The 18,401-nt window shown below is 45.0% G+C and overlaps 1 long non-coding RNA gene across 1 annotated transcript in view; it reads right to left on the minus strand.

The window, feature by feature from the left end:
* Nucleotides 1-18,047, minus strand: part of LOC115076219 — a 30,940-nt gene extending 12,893 nt beyond the window's left edge. Inside the window, exons 1-2 of the long non-coding RNA XR_003852702.1 lie at nt 18,006-18,047; nt 9,862-9,903 (exon numbers count right to left, since the gene is read on the minus strand). This is a non-coding gene — a long non-coding RNA (uncharacterized LOC115076219). The remainder of the gene's footprint in view (nt 1-9,861; nt 9,904-18,005) is intronic.
* Nucleotides 18,048-18,401: the final 354 nt, after the last annotated feature.

Consider the following 18,401-nt stretch of genomic DNA (forward strand, 5'->3'; position numbering starts at 1 on the left):
GAGCATAACGTGGGTCTTCCGTCACTTTAAAGTGTTTCCAGATCGGAGATGTCTTTCGTGATCCTCCCCTCCCTAACACCTTGGGGGTGGATGCTGGCACTGGAGTTGAGGTAGTGGGTGCACCCTGAGAAGCAATGCCAGAGGGGGCATCAGTCACCCTCTGTGCCTGTACTGACTGCTCTTCCTCCTCCTCGATATCACTGTGTTCTCTCCCCTGCTGCACATTTCTGGAGGCTAAGACAGAACTAACTGAAGATTCGTCAGCTATTACTTCTTCCGTTTCTGATGAGAATCCCACACAAGAAGATTCTTCATCTGAATCAGAAGCTAACAGTGACTGCGCTACCTTGTGAACGCTAAGTGTTAGTCGAGACTTCTGTCCCCCTGCTGCTTTTGGGTGTCTACATTTTGTCGGGCATGACTCTGCCTCCCCTTCCCTCTCCTCCAAAACTACAGGGCCAGAAACAAGTGGTGGCAATGGCGATGTATCATGGTCAGATTTCGGTTTTTTTGGCATGGAACTGCTATCCCCTACAACAGGGGTGGGCAAGTCCGGTCCTCGAGGGCTGCAAACCAGTCGGGTTTTCAGGATACCCCTAATGAATATGCATGAAATAGATTTGCATACAACGGAGGCAGTGTGTATGCATGTCTCTCTCATGCATATTCATTAAGGATATCCTGAAAACCCGACTGGTTTGCAGCCCTCAAGGACAGGAATTGCCCACCCCTGCCCTACAAAGAGTTTAGATTGCAACAGTTGCCTTTTTAGCTGTACTGGTGGTGTTGCACTAGTGTCTTTTGGGGTGCCTCCTCTGCCAGTCCCAATGACTCGATTGCATCTCTCTTTCCCTGACATTATGGATTTTATGTCACTGAGTAGTAACACTGCCCACTGTCCCACAATAATAAGGTTCAGTCTGTTTAAAATGCCCACTGCCCACTGTCACGCTGCCTGGCTGTGCACTAATGTGTGTAGCGTGCACACAGAAGCTGCTTGCTTGTAAGCACAAAAGAGGCAGACTCCTCGGGCACTTGACTGCACAGACCCACTGAATAATAATGTAAAATCTGTTTAAAATGCCCACTGCCCACTGTCACGCTGCCGGGCTGTGCACTAATGTGTGTGGCGTGCACACAGAAGCTGCTTGCTTGTAAGCACAAAAGAGGCAGACTCCCCGGGCGCTTGACTGCACAGACCCACTGAATAATAATGTAAAATCTGTTTAAAATGCCCACTGCCCACTGTCACGCTGCCTGGCTGTGCACTAATGTGTGTGGCATGCACACAGAAGCTGCTTGCTTGTAAGCACAAAAGAGGCAGACTCCCCGGGCACTTGACTGCACAGACCCACTGAATAATAATGCAAAGTCTGTTTAAAATGTCCACTGCCACGCTGCCTGGCTGTGCACTAATGTGTGTGGTGTGCACACAGAAGCTGCTTGCTTGTAAGCACAAAAGAGGCAGACTCCCCGGGCGCTTGACTGCACAGACCCACTGAATAATAATGTAAAGTCTGTTTAAAATGTCCACTGCCCACTGTCATGCTGTGTGGCGTGCACACAGAAGCTGTTTGCTTGTAAGCAGAAAAGAGGCAGACTCCCTGGGCACTTGACTGCACAGACTCAGCCTGTTAAACTTCCCAGTGAAGCCCAGTGCACTGAGAGACTAAGTAATTGGAATTAAAAAAAGCAGGAATTTTTGTCACTCCAGAAAAATGGATGACATTGAAAATAATATCTCTCTCCAAGCCAGCCCAGCACCCTAAATGGTAAATGGTGGTCAGTGCTAGCTGACCTAGCACAGCTTCTCTTCTCAGTCAGAGATGAGTCTGACCAAAATAAACAGCTTGAAAGAAACAGGAATAGTAGTGACTGTAGCTGACCCTGGCACTACAGCAAAACAAAGAATATTTTTCTTTCCTTAGCTAGCCTATCTCTTCTCTATAAGTTCTGCCTGCTCCCTCTTCCACCCAGCCCACCTGCCCACAGCATCCCTGGAAATAACTGCGTGGCTCCTCCTGCTGATGTTTATATACTGCTGGCTCGTCAGTAAAATCCACAGAGAGCACTGAATGACAGCGCGATTGGCTGCATTCAGTGCTGCTCAGAAAATGTCAGCGTGGATACGCTGCGTTCCGGTATCCATACCGACCTGTCCGACCCTTTCCTGTGAGTCACTGCGACTCACAGAAAAGGGTCAGACAGGTTGGCATGGTTACTGCAGCGGCGCCGCCATTTTGTGGTAATCCTGGGTAGCTCGCAGCTAATGGGGGCAAAGAAAAGTGTGCGTATCGCGGCGCGCCGAATAAAACATAAATCTGTTAAATACGTGGGGAGTCGTGATGCGTTTCGCCTCCCCACGTATTTAACAGATAGGACAAAATTAGTTGCGGATTACAAATACGTGGAAAACGGATGCACATCCCTAATACATATATGGTTGAATTTTCAAACGTATGCCTGTAAGGAGGACTCTACTGGCTGTGGTAATCTTTGTCCAGCTTGTCCAGTTTTCCATCTTTTTCACCGATGGAAACTCCAGTGGAGGGGAAGTAAAAACGGGAGCGCAAGATGACAGCTAGTCACAGAATACCAAAGCCAGCAGAATCCTCACCTAACCCCACCTTCACTCGAGCTGAAGAACTGGTATGCAGCTCTGGAAGTGCAAGTGGAGGAACTGAAACTTGTGAGCCTCGAAACTTCAGACTCAGCAACCACTGAGTGTAGGAAGCAAAGCCTAGTAGTGGTTGGTGACTCAGAGGCGACCGACTGCCAACTAGACATGCTATCCTGGAAGGTGTGCTTTCTGCCAGCTGCCAAGATCCAAAACAGCACAGAGAGATTGCCAAGGATCATTGGGGCCGATATTCAAAAGCCATTTAGATGGATAACTGAAAAGTTATTTGTCTAAATGGCCAAATCACAATTTTAAAACTTACCTGGCTATATTGTAGCTCGATAACACGTTATCTGGCTAAAATACATTCAGTTAAGTCAGGGGCATTCCGGGTATGGGCAATAGCTTTTCTGGGAGGAGCGGAGTTAGCCGATTAACCCAGCTTGCTAACTCTGGCCATGCTTTAGGGCAGGTCTAAAGTTAGCCAGATATACCTATCTGGCTAACTAATCGGGTCAGTCATCAAGATGTATGAGGACCCTATTGCATACGATAAATATCGCAATGCGCGTTAGTATGCAAATTTTACATTTACTATGAAAATAGGAGGCGTTAATGGAAATGAGGATCTGCTAGCACGGAATGCAATAGAGTAACTAACGCACGTTAGACTTGCGTTTGCATGGGGAAGAGAGAGAGTCATTGTGACATGCTATATATTTACCACTGTAAGAGAGGACACTTTCAACTCAGGGCGGGTTTGGGGGGTGGGGTGGATTTGGGGGAGTGGTTTTACATACACAATCAGAGGAATTAACTGCAAATTTGATATGACTGATGAATTTCTATTATTTGAATCGATGAAAGGTAACAACAAGAGGAGTTGATTTGTACAATGCAGAAGAGGTGAAATGTCTTCCAGTATAGCCTGGTAAACCTATAGAGGAGAACATAAACTAGAATACTGGAGGTTGGGTGGAAAAAGCCCTTGGGTACGTAAAACATGGGGACAAAAAACATCTGGAAAGTATGGGAATTAAAGTCCTGGATCTAGAGGCAGACATGGAAGAGACTGGCTTACATGAGGTAGCTGTCACAGAGATTTGGTACATGGAAAGCCCATGACTGGGAAATAGTTATACTAGACTACAGTCTATTCAAGGACAGGGTAGGAAGAATGGCACTATATATATAAGAAAATAATAATAAAGCAACAGAACTGCAGGCTTACAAGATAAGGAGGAGGCACTGTGGGTCACTCTGGAAAGAGGGAATGGAACATCTATTTATACTGGGGTAATATAGAGACTTCCATCACAGGCAGAAGAAATGGATAGAGATTTAATGCAGGATTTTCACAAAATTGCTATGAAAGAGGAGGTTCTGTTAGAAACATAGAAACATCACAGCTGAAAAAGATCATAAGGACTACCTAGTCTGCCCAGTCACACCAACTATTCAGCTTTACAATCCTTACCACTCCCCCCAGAGATCCCGTGTTTATCCTGTCTTTTCTCAAATTCAGATACTTTCCTTGTCTCTACCACCTTTATGGGAAGCTGTTCCATGAATTCACCACTCTCTTTTTAAAGAAATATTTCCTTAGATTACTCTTGAGTCTACTCCCTTTCACCCCGATGACCCCTTTATTTATTTATTTATTTATTTACTTACTTACTTAAAACACTTTTATTCCGCCTATAGTGGTGATGCCATACTAAGCGGATTACAATAAACACATAAAACATTATTATAGAACAAACGAACAATAAGCAATCAGCAATAAAAATTACGTAAAACCTCTCTGAATTAAATTCCCTTAACAGTTATACGAAACAGTTTTAAATCAGAAAGCTCCCTTAACTCCACAGGTAAATCATTCCTCAAAACAACACCCCCAAAAGAATGAGCCTTGCATCATGTAAATGAACATCCTTAGCCGAAGGCAAATCTAAAGGCTTCTTGTTCTAGAGCCTCCTTTCCTTTGAAAGAGGCTCACCTCCTGTTCCTGGAAACCTTAGAAATATTTATTTTATTTATTTATTTATTTATTTATTTAACATTTTTCTATACCGAACTTCATGACAAGCTTCATATCAGGCCGGTTTACATCGAACTTAGGGGTTAACCGAACAAAACCATATAACCGAGGTGATGTTTTGCTACGTGCCCCGGTATATAAAAATAAAAATTCTTTAAATAAAATATAACAGGAAGGCCGAAGCGCAGTTACAAATAACCGGGAGAAAGAACTTGGTGGCCAGAGTAGCCAGGAAATAAAGGACAGAAAAAACTGGAGCATAAGAACTTATGAATATATAGTGGCTGGGTCGGTCATTTAGTCTATTTGGCCTATTTAAATATCTATTTAAATATTATCATGCCTCTCCTATCTCTCCTTTCCTCTAGGGCAGTGGTCCCCAACCTTTTTTGCACCAGGGACCGGCTTCAAACAAGACCATTTTTCCATGGCCCAGCAGGGCGGGGCAGGGGGCGGGGCATTGGTCATATGGGGGCGGGGTTATGGAGGGGGTTGGATTTTAGTGCACACTTATCATTTAATTATGACATTTATAATGTGAATGTGACTCAACTCATCATAGGTTCTCACATGCATGGCACACTGACCCATGATCGTCACGGGGCTAGATGTAAAAGTACAATTTGTATCCACATGAACCCCCCTGACCCACAATAATGGATGTAAAGCAGAATTATGACATTCCCCATACAACTCACCCTACAAAAAAGATATTCTGGTTCTGGTGTCATCTCAGTAACAGCAACTCAAACTCCTTCTACTTCCAGGCTCAATAGCCCTACTTATGAAAAGACTGCAGTTTACCACCAATGCATTTCCTCTTGAGAAAACACAACAAATAAGACCGATACAAACGCTTACATGCTAGCAAAATATCTCATCTCGGTAACAGACACAGAACCGACCTAACATACTCCCAGGATCTGTAGTAATGCACATAAACTAATCCACACACAGTTACACCTGTATTATGGAATACACTCAAACAGGAGCAACCCTATCTATGAAAAGGCAACACTACAAATATTAAATCAGGTCCTAAAAACCAATACACCTCTTATTAGGAAAACAGAACTAGCAAGCAGCTATAGATCCCCACACAGAAATAATTGTAAAACTATACTAATAAGCAGAATAAATGTTTCAAAACAGCTATGAACAGAATAACATCCAACAATTAAAAACTCATAAAAACTATTAAACATTCTCCAAACATCAATAAAATATTTCAAAAAAGCAGACATCACACAATTCAAATGGCAGTCAAGAAAAATAAAATTAAAAAGCCACCTTTACTTACCCCCTCCAGCAGCTCTCCTACTCCCCTTCCCTGCAGGCCGTGGCACACACCAGAAGCAGCAGTAGAAGCTAAGCTCTATACTTATGGTCCTCTTCCTTAGTGCCCATGTCTCTCACACACACACCATACCAGTCATGCCCCCATGACCAGTTTCTGTCTCTCACACACCAATCATCTCCCAAACAGTCTTTGGCACACACACACCAGTCACCTTCCTGAACAGTTTCTCTCATGCCATACACACATACACAGGCTTCCCACTCCCGTGTTCTACTTACATATATGGGCTTCTCACTCTCATAATCACTTTCTCTGTCTCTCTCTCTCTCTCTCACACACACACACACACACACTCACACTCACTCACCAGTCTCTCACTCCCATGCTTGTTCTCTCCACATGCACAGGCTTCTCATTCCCATAATCACTTTCTTTCTCTCTCTCACACACACACACACTCACCAGTGTCTCACTCCCATGTTCTCTTTCAGATATACAGGCTTCTCCTTCCCATGATGTGTCTAACACACACCCAGGTTTCTCACTCCCATGCTCACTCTTCACATGCACAGGCTTCTCATTCCCATAATCACTTTATTTCCCTCTCTCTCACACACACACACACACACCAGTCACCTGATCTCGCTCATGCATACACACACACACACAGGCTTCCCACTCCCATGTTCTCTTTCAGATATACAGGCTTCTCCCTCCCATGCTGTGTCTCACACACACCCAGGTTTCTCACTCCCATGCTCACTCTCTTCACATGCACAGGGTTCTCATTCCCATAATCACTTTCTCTCTGTTACACACACACCCACCAGTCTCTCTCATTTCCATGCTCACTCTCCATGTGCGCAGGCTTCTCATTCCCTGAATCACATTCTCTCACATTCACACACACCAGTCTTTTTCTCTCACACACACCGTCACCTTATTAAGCAGTCTCTCTCTCTCATGCATGCACACTCACCCAGGTTTCTCACTCCCATGCTTTCTTTCACCCCCACAACACCAGGCTTCTTATGCCCATGCTTTCCCACATACCCAGACTTCTCACTTCCATGCTTTTTCTCTCTCTCTCACACACACACACACATTAGTCACCTCCCTGACTGTCTCACACTCTCACATACACATCAGTCATCTCCCTGAGCAATCACTTTCATTATCTCACACATACACACACACATCAGCTCTCTGACCAGTTAATCACACACAGGCTGGCTGGCTGCTTCTCTCTCTTTCTCTCACTCACTTCCTCTCCTTCCCACCCCCCACCCCCCCGAGCACAAATGGGAGCTGCAGCAGCCCCCGCAGGCCAAGAAAGAAGAATCCCATCGACCACGGGAGGCTCATGCTGCTGACTCCTTTCTCGATTACCGGCTGCTTTAATTGCTCGGGGACCGATGCTGCAGCCGCCGCTGCTACTTTATCATGCGGCACGGCTCTTTCTCCTTCCCGCGCACCGTGCATCACTTCCTGTTCCGGGTCAAGAGGGGGGGGCCGGCGCGGGGAAGAAGAAAAGGCGCAGCCGCAGGTGCCACAGCTTCCTCTAGCACCGCTGCCGTTCCCACTGGCTTGAACGTGCTGACAGCCCGGCGGCAACGGCAGCGGGAGAGACCGGGAGCGCGCGACACACCTGCCTGTGCTTGGCGGCGCCGCAGACCGGCAAAAAACTCCCACGGCTCGGTCCCGGTCCGCGGACCGGTGGTTGGGGACCCCTGCTCTAGGGTATAGATGTTTAGATCTTCGAATCCATCCTCATGTGCTTTAGAACAAAGGCCACTGATCATTTTAGTAACCACCCCCTGGACCGACTGCATCTGGTTTATATGAAGTCCGATATAGAAATATATATTAAATAAATAAATAAATAAATATCCTATTGAAGGTGCGGTCACCACAATTGTAGAAAGTATTCCAAATGAGGTCTTACCCAGGTCTTATACCAGGGGCCATATCCCTTTCTTTTTTCTGCTGACAATTTCTTTCCCTATGCAGCCAAGGTGATTTCAATGTGCCGGATGCTGACTGGGACATCCGAACTGCGGTGTCTTCTAGAAGCAGGGAGATCCTGGATTCTCTACAGGGAGAGCTGTTCTGTCAACCAGTAACAGAAACCACAGGGGCCTAGTGCTTACCAGTAGAGAAGTATTTCTGGTCATAGTGGATGATTATCTGGGATCCAGTGATCACCGTATGATGTGGTTCAGAATTAGAATGCAAGCAGTGATGGGTCAGTCAAAGGTGAGGGTTCTACACGTCAGGAAAACTAAAGGGGGGGGGAGGGTCATTCACTAAGAAGCAGATTTTAGAAGCCTGGCAGGCACATCAGTGAGGAGATGTGCGCACAAGTTGGGCTTGCGTGCAACGACCAGATTTTAAAAGGCGCCCAGATGCCATGCGTATCTCCCACAGCATGCAGGTCTCACTGAATTTAAATAAGAGGCGTGGTTGGGCATAGTCTGGGTGGAGCGAGGCCGAGAGATGTGCACAGAAATACGTATGCACCTTGGTCGGCGTGCCCAGGCCCAGTGTCACGCAAGTTTAATTCTGATATGGAGGAGGTATAAGTTTAAAAAAAAACAAAACCCAGCCATGTTGGAGGGATTTAAAGGGTCTGGGGTAACTAGGGGGGGGGGGGGCTTTGGAGGACCTAACTGTAGATTGGGTGAACTGGTTGATGAACTGGTGAAACTGTTTATGGCGTGGACGCGCGCCCATTTTAAAATACCCTGAGTTACACGGTAGAAACCCGATTTACATGGATGGACGCGTGCACCCTTAAAATTGGGCGCAAATGTGCATGCACCCTGGCTATTTTATAATGTGTGTGCACATTATAAAATGGCCTTGTATCTGGGCATGCGCTGACACATACATGTCAATGTTTGTCCACTCGCCGCTTTGAAAGTTACCATCCCTGGGTATACCACACAATGGATAATACGCTGAAGTCCTCAGCTCAGTGTGCAGTGGTGATCAAAAAAGCGAACGGAAGATTAGGAAAGGAATGGAGAAGAAAATGGAAAATATCATATTGCCTCTATGTAGTATTATGTGCAGTTCTGGTTGCCCCATCTCAAAAAAGATACAGTGAAAGTAGAAAAGGTGCAGAGAAGAGCAACAAACATGATAAAAGGGATAGAAGGGCTCCCCTATGATGATGTCAAAAAATGCATACACTTTAAATATCTTTAAATGTGGACATCATATCTAAGTGCATTTAAAATAGTAAGCATGAACAATTGTCAAAAACCATATGAACTAACATCGATCTTTCTCGCCAATAATGCAGCTCTCACATGTAACCTTTTCATATACATATGCAACTAAATAATGATTCAAAAACGTTACATGAAATATTATTCTAACAAATTACACCAAAGTTAAAAAAAACAAATAGTGTCTTAAATTGTGTTTGATATATGGAATAGTATATTCTTCATTAATGCTGCACTCAAAAGTGAAAGCCTGCCGCTTCTCCAAAAGATTATCACTGAAGCTATCTTCCGCTGACTATGTTGAACCGTTGATGCATTGGTCGCATTTGGGAGAATTACTCTGCTGCAAGTCAGATACAAAGTAACAATTTCAATATCATATGTAAGGACAGCTGCATCGAAGACCCATTGATCACATACAAAAATGCTCTGATAACATAAGCTTTTCGTTATTGCCCCTGATGAAGCCTCATCTGAGACGTCTTTGTCGGGAATGATATTTTAAAGGCTTGACCTTGGTGACAAGTTCACCGTGGTCAGCGGAAGATAGCTTCACTGAGAATCTTTCGAAGAAGCAGCATCTACCCCATGGTGTACATGAGATGATACAGTAGACTGTATATGGGGGAAGATATCTTTCTTCTATTTACAGCACAGATTCTCTTACCATATAAGCAGAGTCTGGTATTGTGGCATTCAAGGTGTCAGCCTGTAAAGGAGAGATATGGAATATTAATCACGGGAATTAGCAGAAGAGGCAGAAAGACCTTATCTGAATGATAGAGTATCTGAAAAAGGTGGGGCCTGGGCTTCCCGCCAGGAACGCCTCTCCACTTGCAAACCAGCAGCTACCTTGGAGAGCAGGCTAGCATCTCTTTCTCCCCTCCTCCCCTCTGCTTTGTCAAACCAACTACGGGCAGGTCATCACAGACCACGACCACAGACCGCGATCCCCCGGGTCTCTTTCCTGTCTGGGAACTGCTAATAATTCCCCTCCCAAATGATGTTTTGGTCCTTGGACTTCTTTTTTTTTTTTTCAATATATTAATTGAGTCTATTCTAATCCAGTATTGTAATTACATTCAGTTTTGTAGGCCATTCAACTTCAAATTGTTTCCAACAAATTATTTGCTAGTACATACAATGCAAGGCCCATCATATACTGCAAGGGATTTTACTTTGCTTTCTTCCTGTTTTCCCTCCAAGATCATACAATACTCTTGGGAAAAAAAACTTTCACATGCATTCATTGGTGTCCATCCCCATTCTTGACTAGGAATGAAGCCTACGATATGGTGCTCACAGATGTTGAACCTGGTTGCAGTCATGGGACACAGTATTTTTATAGTTTCCCCACATAATCATGTACTTTCCATCTTGACTCTATTTTTTGACAAATCCATTATTTTTTTACATACTTCCTATTAATTTTATATTTATCCCCCAAGTTTCTTGCTCTCCAGTCCAACAGAGCAGAATATATTTTCTTGGCTAGTAAAACAGATACATGAACAAATCTTTTCCATGAATCCCATCATCTCGGAGTCTTTCCCCTTCCCCTTCCAATAAAATGAACTGGGCTGACCTTTCTGTAGTTTGCCTACTACTACTACTTACTACTCTACTCTACAGATACATGTAAAAGACAGTCCCCACTCCACGGAGCTTACAGCTCAAACATACATGACAAGCACGAGCCTGTAGCAAGTGTGTATTATTGTAGAGAAGTGTTCAGGACTTAAAATTACTTTTTCCAAAGTTCTTTCAGCCTATGGCAAGTGTACCAGTATAGATTTTACATTTATTACATAAATCATCAACCCATGTCTTCATTTGACAACTTTTTTGCTCCTTCCCAACCAGCTAACGAATAAACCCTGCCCCATTCTGGCCTCCTCCCTGAAGAAAGATAGCAAAGGCCTGGAATTAAATGTATAAAGTCCCCTAATATCGGGCCATAAATAAATTCCCAAGTATTTTAGGAGTAAATTTGTAACGGCTCACAAATGAGCTGGGAAATATGTGCAGAAGGCACACCAATTTTATGCACATAAGTCCATTTTGAAAATTATCCCACCAAATATCCTGCCACACGCTTACAACTGCTATTTAGTGCACAGAAATATTTCAGGAAAGTATATACATATATGGTTGAATTTTCAAACGTATGCCTGTAATAGGGATGTGCAGACAAAAAGTTTATGTTCATAAGTCCATAAGTCGAAAAGGGGGGTCAATTTCGGTCAATATGGACATATGGAGAATTCCATAAGTTGAGTCTATGTCCATACGTGCACCGGTTCCCTAAATAAAAATTTAAACCCCTCACCCTCCTTAATCCCCCCCCCAAGACTTACCAAAATTCCCTGGTGGTCCAGCGGGGAGTCAGGAAGCCATTCCTCTATTCCTTTGTGAGGAGCACGTGACGTCCGCGTCACGTCGGAGTGACGCGGCCGTCACGTGGTCCACCGCGGTTCCGCTCCCGGACCCCTCGTTGGACACAAACGGAACTTTTGGCCAGCTTGGGGGGGCCTCCTGACCCCCCCAAGCTGGCCGAAAGTTCCGTTTGTGTCCGGGAGCGGAACCGCGGTGGACCACGTGACGTCTGTGTCACTCCGACGTGACGCGGCCGTCACGTGGTCCACCGCGGTTCCGCTCCCGGACACAAACGGAACTTTTGGCCAGCTTGGGGGGGCCTCCTGACCCCCCCAAGCTGGCCAAAAGTTCCGTTTGTGTCCAACGAGGGGTCCGGGAGCGGAACCGCTGTGGACCACATGACGGCCGCCTCACTCCGACGTGACGCGGACATCACGTGCTCCTTGCAAAGGAATAGAGGAATGGCTTCCTGACTCCCCGCTGGCCACCAGGGAGTTTTGGTAAGTCTTGGGGGGGATTAAGGAGGGTGAGGGGTTTAAATTTTTATTTAGGATCAACGATCGCGATTTCCAACGTATTCAACATAGCTATGTTGAATAAGTTGGAAATCCGATCGTTTTCGCCTCATCACTTTTTTAAGTTAAAAAAAAAAAAAGTAGTGTTTTACATATAAGTTCAAAACGAATGCACACCCCTAGCCTGTAAGGAGGACTCTACTGGCTCTGGTAATCTTTGTCCAGCTTGCTAGTTTTCCATCTTTTTCTCAGATGGAAACTCCAGTGGAGCGGAAGCAAAAACTGGAGCGCAAGATGACAGCTGGTCACAGAATACCAAAGCCAGCAGAATCCTCACCTAACCCCACCTTCACTCGAGCTGAAGAACTGGTATGCAGCTCTGGAAGTGCAAGTGGAGGAACTGAAATTTGTGAGCCTCGAAACTTCAGACTCGGCAATCACTGAGTGAGGGAAGCAAAGCCTAGTAGTGGTTGGTGACTCAGAGGCAACCAACTGCTGACTAGACATGCTATCCTGGAAGGTGTGCTTTCTGCCAGCTGCCAAGATCCAAGACAGCACAGAGAGAGTGCCAAGGATCATTGGGGCCACTATTCAAAAGCTATTTAGATGGATAACTGAAAAGTTATCTGTCTAAATGGCCAAATCTCAATTTTAAAACTCTTACCTGGCTATATTCTAGCTAGATAACAAGTTATCTGGCTAAAATACATTTGGTTAAGTCAGGGGCATTCCAGGTGTGGGCAATAGCATTTCTGGGAGGAGCGGAGTTAGCCGATTAACCCAGCTTGCTAACTCTGGCCATGCTTTAGGGCAGGTCTAAAGTTAGGCAGATATACCTATCTGGCTAACTAATTGGGTCAATCATCAAAATGCGTTAGGACCCTAACGTGTACGATAAATATCATAATGCGTGTTAGTATGCAAATTTTACATTTACTATGTAAATAGGAGGAGTTAATGGAAATGAGGGTCTGCTAGCACGGAATGCAATAGAGTAACTAACGCACGTTAGCCTTGCGTTTGCATGGGAAAGAGAGAGAGGGAGAGAGAGTCATTGTGACATGCTATGTATTTACCACTGTAAGAGAGGACATTTTCAACTCGGGGCGGGTTTGGGGGGTGGGGTGGATTTGGGGGAGTGGTTTTACATACACAATCAGAGGAATTAACTAGAAATTTGATATGACTGATGAATTTCTATCATTTGAATCAATGAAAGGTACCAACAAGGGGAGTTTATTTGTACAATGCAGAAGAGGTGAAATGTCTTCCAGATTGCCTGGCAAACCTACAGAGGAGAACATAAACTAGAATAGTGGAGGTTGGGTGAAAAAAGCCCTTGGGTAAGTAAAACATGGGGAAAAAAAATCTGGAAAGTAGGGGAAATAAAGTCCTGGATCTAGAGGCAGTCATGGAAGAGGCTGTCACAGAGATTTGGTACATGGAAAGTCCATGACTGGGAAATAGTTATACTAGACTACAGTCTGTTCAAGAAGGACAGGGTGAGAAGAAAGGCACTATATATAAGAAAATAATAATAAAGCAACAGAACTGCAAGCTTACAAGGTAAGGAGGAGGCACTGTAGATCAATCTGGAAAGAGGGAATGGAACATCTATTTATATTGGGGTAATATAGAGACTTCCATCACAGGCAGAAGAAATGGATAGAGATTTAATGCAGGATTTTCACAAAATTGCTATGAAAGAGGAGGTTCTGTTAAAAACATAGAAACATTATAGCTGAAAAAGATCATAAGGACTACCTAGTCTGCCCAGTTACAATCCCTACTACTCCCCCCAGAGATCCCGTGTTTATCCCATGTTTTCTCAAATTCAGATACTGTCCTTGTCTCTACCACCTTTATAGGAAGCTGTTCCCGGAATTCACCTTCTCTGAAAAGAAATATTTCCTTAGATGAGTGGTTCTCAACCTTTTTTCAGCTGGGACACACCTGACAGATGATTCTCACATGCTTGACACACTGAAGACCGTCATGGGGCAAAATGTAAATATACATTCTGCATCCTCAGGAACCCCGTCGACCCCTAAAAATAGGTGCAGAGCAGAACTAGGGCATTACCAGTACAACTCACCATACAAAAAAAGATATTCTGGATCTGATGACATCTCAGTAAAAGCAAAACAAACTCTCTTTACTGGCAAGCACAATACCCCTCCTTATGAAAAGACAGTAATTTACCACTATAAATATTTAACCAGGCCCTAAACACCAATACACCTCCTATTAGGAAAACAGAGCAAGCCAAGCTGCTATAGATACCCACTTAGAAATAATTGTAAAACTATACTAATAAATGTTACAAAACACCTGATGAACAGAATAACATCCAACAATTAAAAACTCATACAAATTATTAAAAATTGTCCAAATATCAATAAAATATTTCAAAACAGCAGACACATCACATAATACCCAATAATTAAAATGGCAGTCAATCAAGAAAAATAAACTTAAAAAGCTGCCTTTACTTACCCTCTCCAGCAACTCTCCTACTCCTTTCCCTTGCAGACCAATAGTACTCACTAGAAGCTGCAGTGGCTGCTGAAGCTCTGTCCTCACAGTCCTCTTCCTTAAGGCCCACAACCAGACTCTGTCTCACACAGACTAGTAACTTCTCTAACTAGTATCTCTTCCTCACACACACACACACACACCAGTCACCTCCCTGACCAGTGTCTGTCTCTCACACACACACCAGTCACCTCCCTGACCAGTCTCTGACACACACACACACACACACACACACACACACACGTCACTTCCCTTCCCTTCCCAGTCTCTGTCTCTCTCTCACACATACCAGTCATCTCCCTGACCAGTCTCTCTCAAACACATACATGCTCTGTCACTTACATACAAGCTCACACATACTCTGTCACTTACAACCACACACACACACACACACACACTGCCACTCATGTACCCATTGTACCACCACACACAAGCTCTCACTCATACACCCAGGTACCCATTCTACCAAACACACAAAAAGCTGCCACTCACGCATCCAGGCATTCATTCTACCACACACACACACACACAGCCACTCATGCACCCAGGCACCTATTCTACCACACACACACACACACACAGACACACACACACTGCCACTCATGCACCCATTGTACCACACACACAAGCTCATACTCATGCACCCAGGCACCCATTCTACCACACACACACACACACACACACACACAAATCTGCTACTCAAGCACCCAGGCATGCATTCTAACACACACACACACACACACACACAAAGCTCCCACTCATGCACCCAGGTACCCATTCTACCACACACACACAAGCTCTCACTCATGCACCCAGGCACCCATTCTACCACAAGCACACAAGCTCTCACTCATGCACCCATGCACCCATTCTACCACAGGCACACAAGCTCTCACTCATGCACCCAGGCACCCATTCTACCACAGACACACACACACACACACACAAGCTTTCACTCATGCACCCAGGCACCCATTCTACCACACACACACAAGCTCACATGGAGCCTCTTCTCATTGTTTGACCCAATAAGCCTAGCCTCCATTTCTCAGCCACCTCTGGCCTGACCTCCGGCGGCGTGCAACGTCTCTCCAGCCGCCTCCCACGGTGCACAGGGTCTCTACGCTCTTCAGCCGCCAGCAGCGGTGCACAGCATCTCTCCATTCTTCGGACCCGCCGGTGGCGGCGCGCAGGTTTCTGAACTCTTCAGCCGCCGGCAGCGACGTGCAGCATCTCTTCATTCTTCGGCCCCGCTGGTGGCGGCGCGCAGGTCTCTCCATTCTTCAGCCACCGGCAGCGGCGCACAGCATCTCTTCATTCCTCGGCCCCTCTGCCGGCGGCTCACAGGTCTCTCTACTCTTCGGCCCTGCCGGCCTGGCCTCCAACGGTGGCGTGCAACGTCTCTCCATTCTTCAGCCCCACACCTAGGAAGAAGGGAAGCACAAGAGGGGCAGTGGAACACCTGGAGCCCCGACACACCTGCCGGTGCTTGGCGACACAATGATGGGTCAAGACACACCGGTTGAGAACCGCTGTTCTAGAAGAAGGGAGATCCTGGATTCTCTACAGGGAGAGCTGTTCTGTCAACCAGTAACAGAAACCACAGGGGCCTAGTGCTTACCAGTGGAGAAGTATTTCTGGTCATAGTGGATGATCATCTGGGATCCAGTGATCACCGTATGATGTGGTTCAGAATTAGAATGCAAGCAGTGATGGGTCATTCAAAGGTGAGGGTTCTACACGTCAGGAAAACTAAAGGGGGGGGAGGGTCATTCACTAAGATGTAGATTTTAGAAGCCTGGCAGGCGCATTAGTGAGGAGATGTGTGCACAAGTTGGGCTTGCGTGCAACGACCAGATTTTAAAAGGCGCCCACTTGCCATGCGTATCTCCCACAGCATGCAGGTCTCACTGAATTTAAATAAGAGGCGTGGGTGTGGGCATAGTCTGGGTGGAGCGTGGCCGAGAGATGTGCACAGAAATACGTATGTACCCTGGTCGGCGTGCCCAGGCCCAGTGCCACACAAGTTTACTTCTGCTATGGAGGAGGTGTAAGTTTTAAAAAAAACAAAACCCAGCCATTTTGGGGGGATTTAAAGGGTCTGGGGTAACTAGGGGGGGGGGGGGCCTTTGGAGGACCTAACTGTAGATTGGGTGAACTGGTGGATGAACTGGTGAAACTGTTTATGGCTTGGACGCGCGCCCATTTTAAAATACCCTGAGTTACAAGGTAGAAACCCGATTTACATGGATGGACACATGCACCCTTAAAACTGGGCGCACATGTGCATGCACCCTGGCTATTTTATAATGTGTGTGCACATTATAAAATGGCCTTGTATCTGGGCATGCGCTGACATATACACGTCAATGTGTGTCCACTCGCCGCTTTGAAAGTTTCCATCCCTGGGTATACCACACAATGGACAATACGCTGAAGTCCTCAGCTAAGTGTGCAGCGGTGATTAAAAAAGCAAACAGAAGGTTAGGAATGGTTTGGAAAGGAATGGAGAAGAAAATTGAAAATATCATATTGCCTCTATGTAGAACTATGTTGTGACTAGTGCTTTAGTATTATGTGCAGTTCTGGTTGCCCCATCTCAAAAAAGATACAGTGAAAATAGAAAAGGTGCAGAAGAGAGCAACAAACATGATAAAAGGGATAGAAGGGCTCCCCTATGATGATGTCAAAAAATGCATACACTTTAAATATCTTTAAATGTGGACATCATATATAAGTGCATTTAAAATAGTAAGCATGAACAATTGTCAAAAACCATATGAACTAACATCGATCATTCTCACCAATAATGCAGCTCTCACATGTAACCTTTTCAGATACATAAGCAACTAAATAATGATTCAAAAATGTTACAAATTACACCAAAGTTTAAAAAAACAGTGTCTTAAATTGTGTTTGACATATTGAATAGTATATTCTTCATTAATGCTGCACTCAAAAGTGAAAGCCTGCCACTTCTCCAAAAGGTTATCACTGAAGCTATCTTCCACTGACTATATTGAACCGTTGACACATTGGTCGCGTTTGGGAGAATTACTCTGCTGCGAGTCAGATACAAAGTAACAATTTCAATATCATATGTAAGGACAGCTGCATCGAAGACCCATTGATCACATACAAAAATGCTCTGATAACATAAGCTTTTCTTATTCCCCCTGATGAAGCCTCATCTGAGACGTCTTTGTCGGGAATGATATTTTAAAGGCTTGACCTTGGTGACAAGTTCACCGTGGTCAGCAGAAGATAGCTTCACTGAGAATCTTTCGAAGAAGTGGCATCTATCCCATGGTGTACATGAGAGGATACAGTAGACTGTATATGGGGGAAGATATCTTTCTTCTATTTATATCACAAATTCTCTTACCATATAAGCAGAGTCTGGTGTTTTGGATTTCAAGGTGTCAGCCTGTAAAGGAGAGATATGGAATATTAATCACGGGAATTAACAGAAGAGGCAGAACGACAATATCTAAGTGATATAGTATCTGAAAAAGGTGGGGCCTGGGCTTCCCGCCAGGAACGCCTCTTCACGTGGAAACCAGCAGCTATCTTGGAGAGCAGGCTAGCATCTCTCTCTCCTCTCCTCCCCTCTGCTTTGTCAAACCAACTACTGGCAGGTGATCACAGACCACAATCCCTGGGGACTCTTTCCTGTCTGGGAACTGCTAATCATTCCCCTCCCAAATGATGTTTTGGTCCTTGGATTTCTTTTTCTTTTTTTTTTTCAATATTTTAATTGAGTCTAATCTAATCCACTATT

The sequence above is a fragment of the Rhinatrema bivittatum genome, chromosome 14, assembly GCF_901001135.1.
Source record: "Rhinatrema bivittatum chromosome 14, aRhiBiv1.1, whole genome shotgun sequence".
NCBI classification, from domain to species: Eukaryota; Metazoa; Chordata; class Amphibia; order Gymnophiona; family Rhinatrematidae; genus Rhinatrema; species Rhinatrema bivittatum.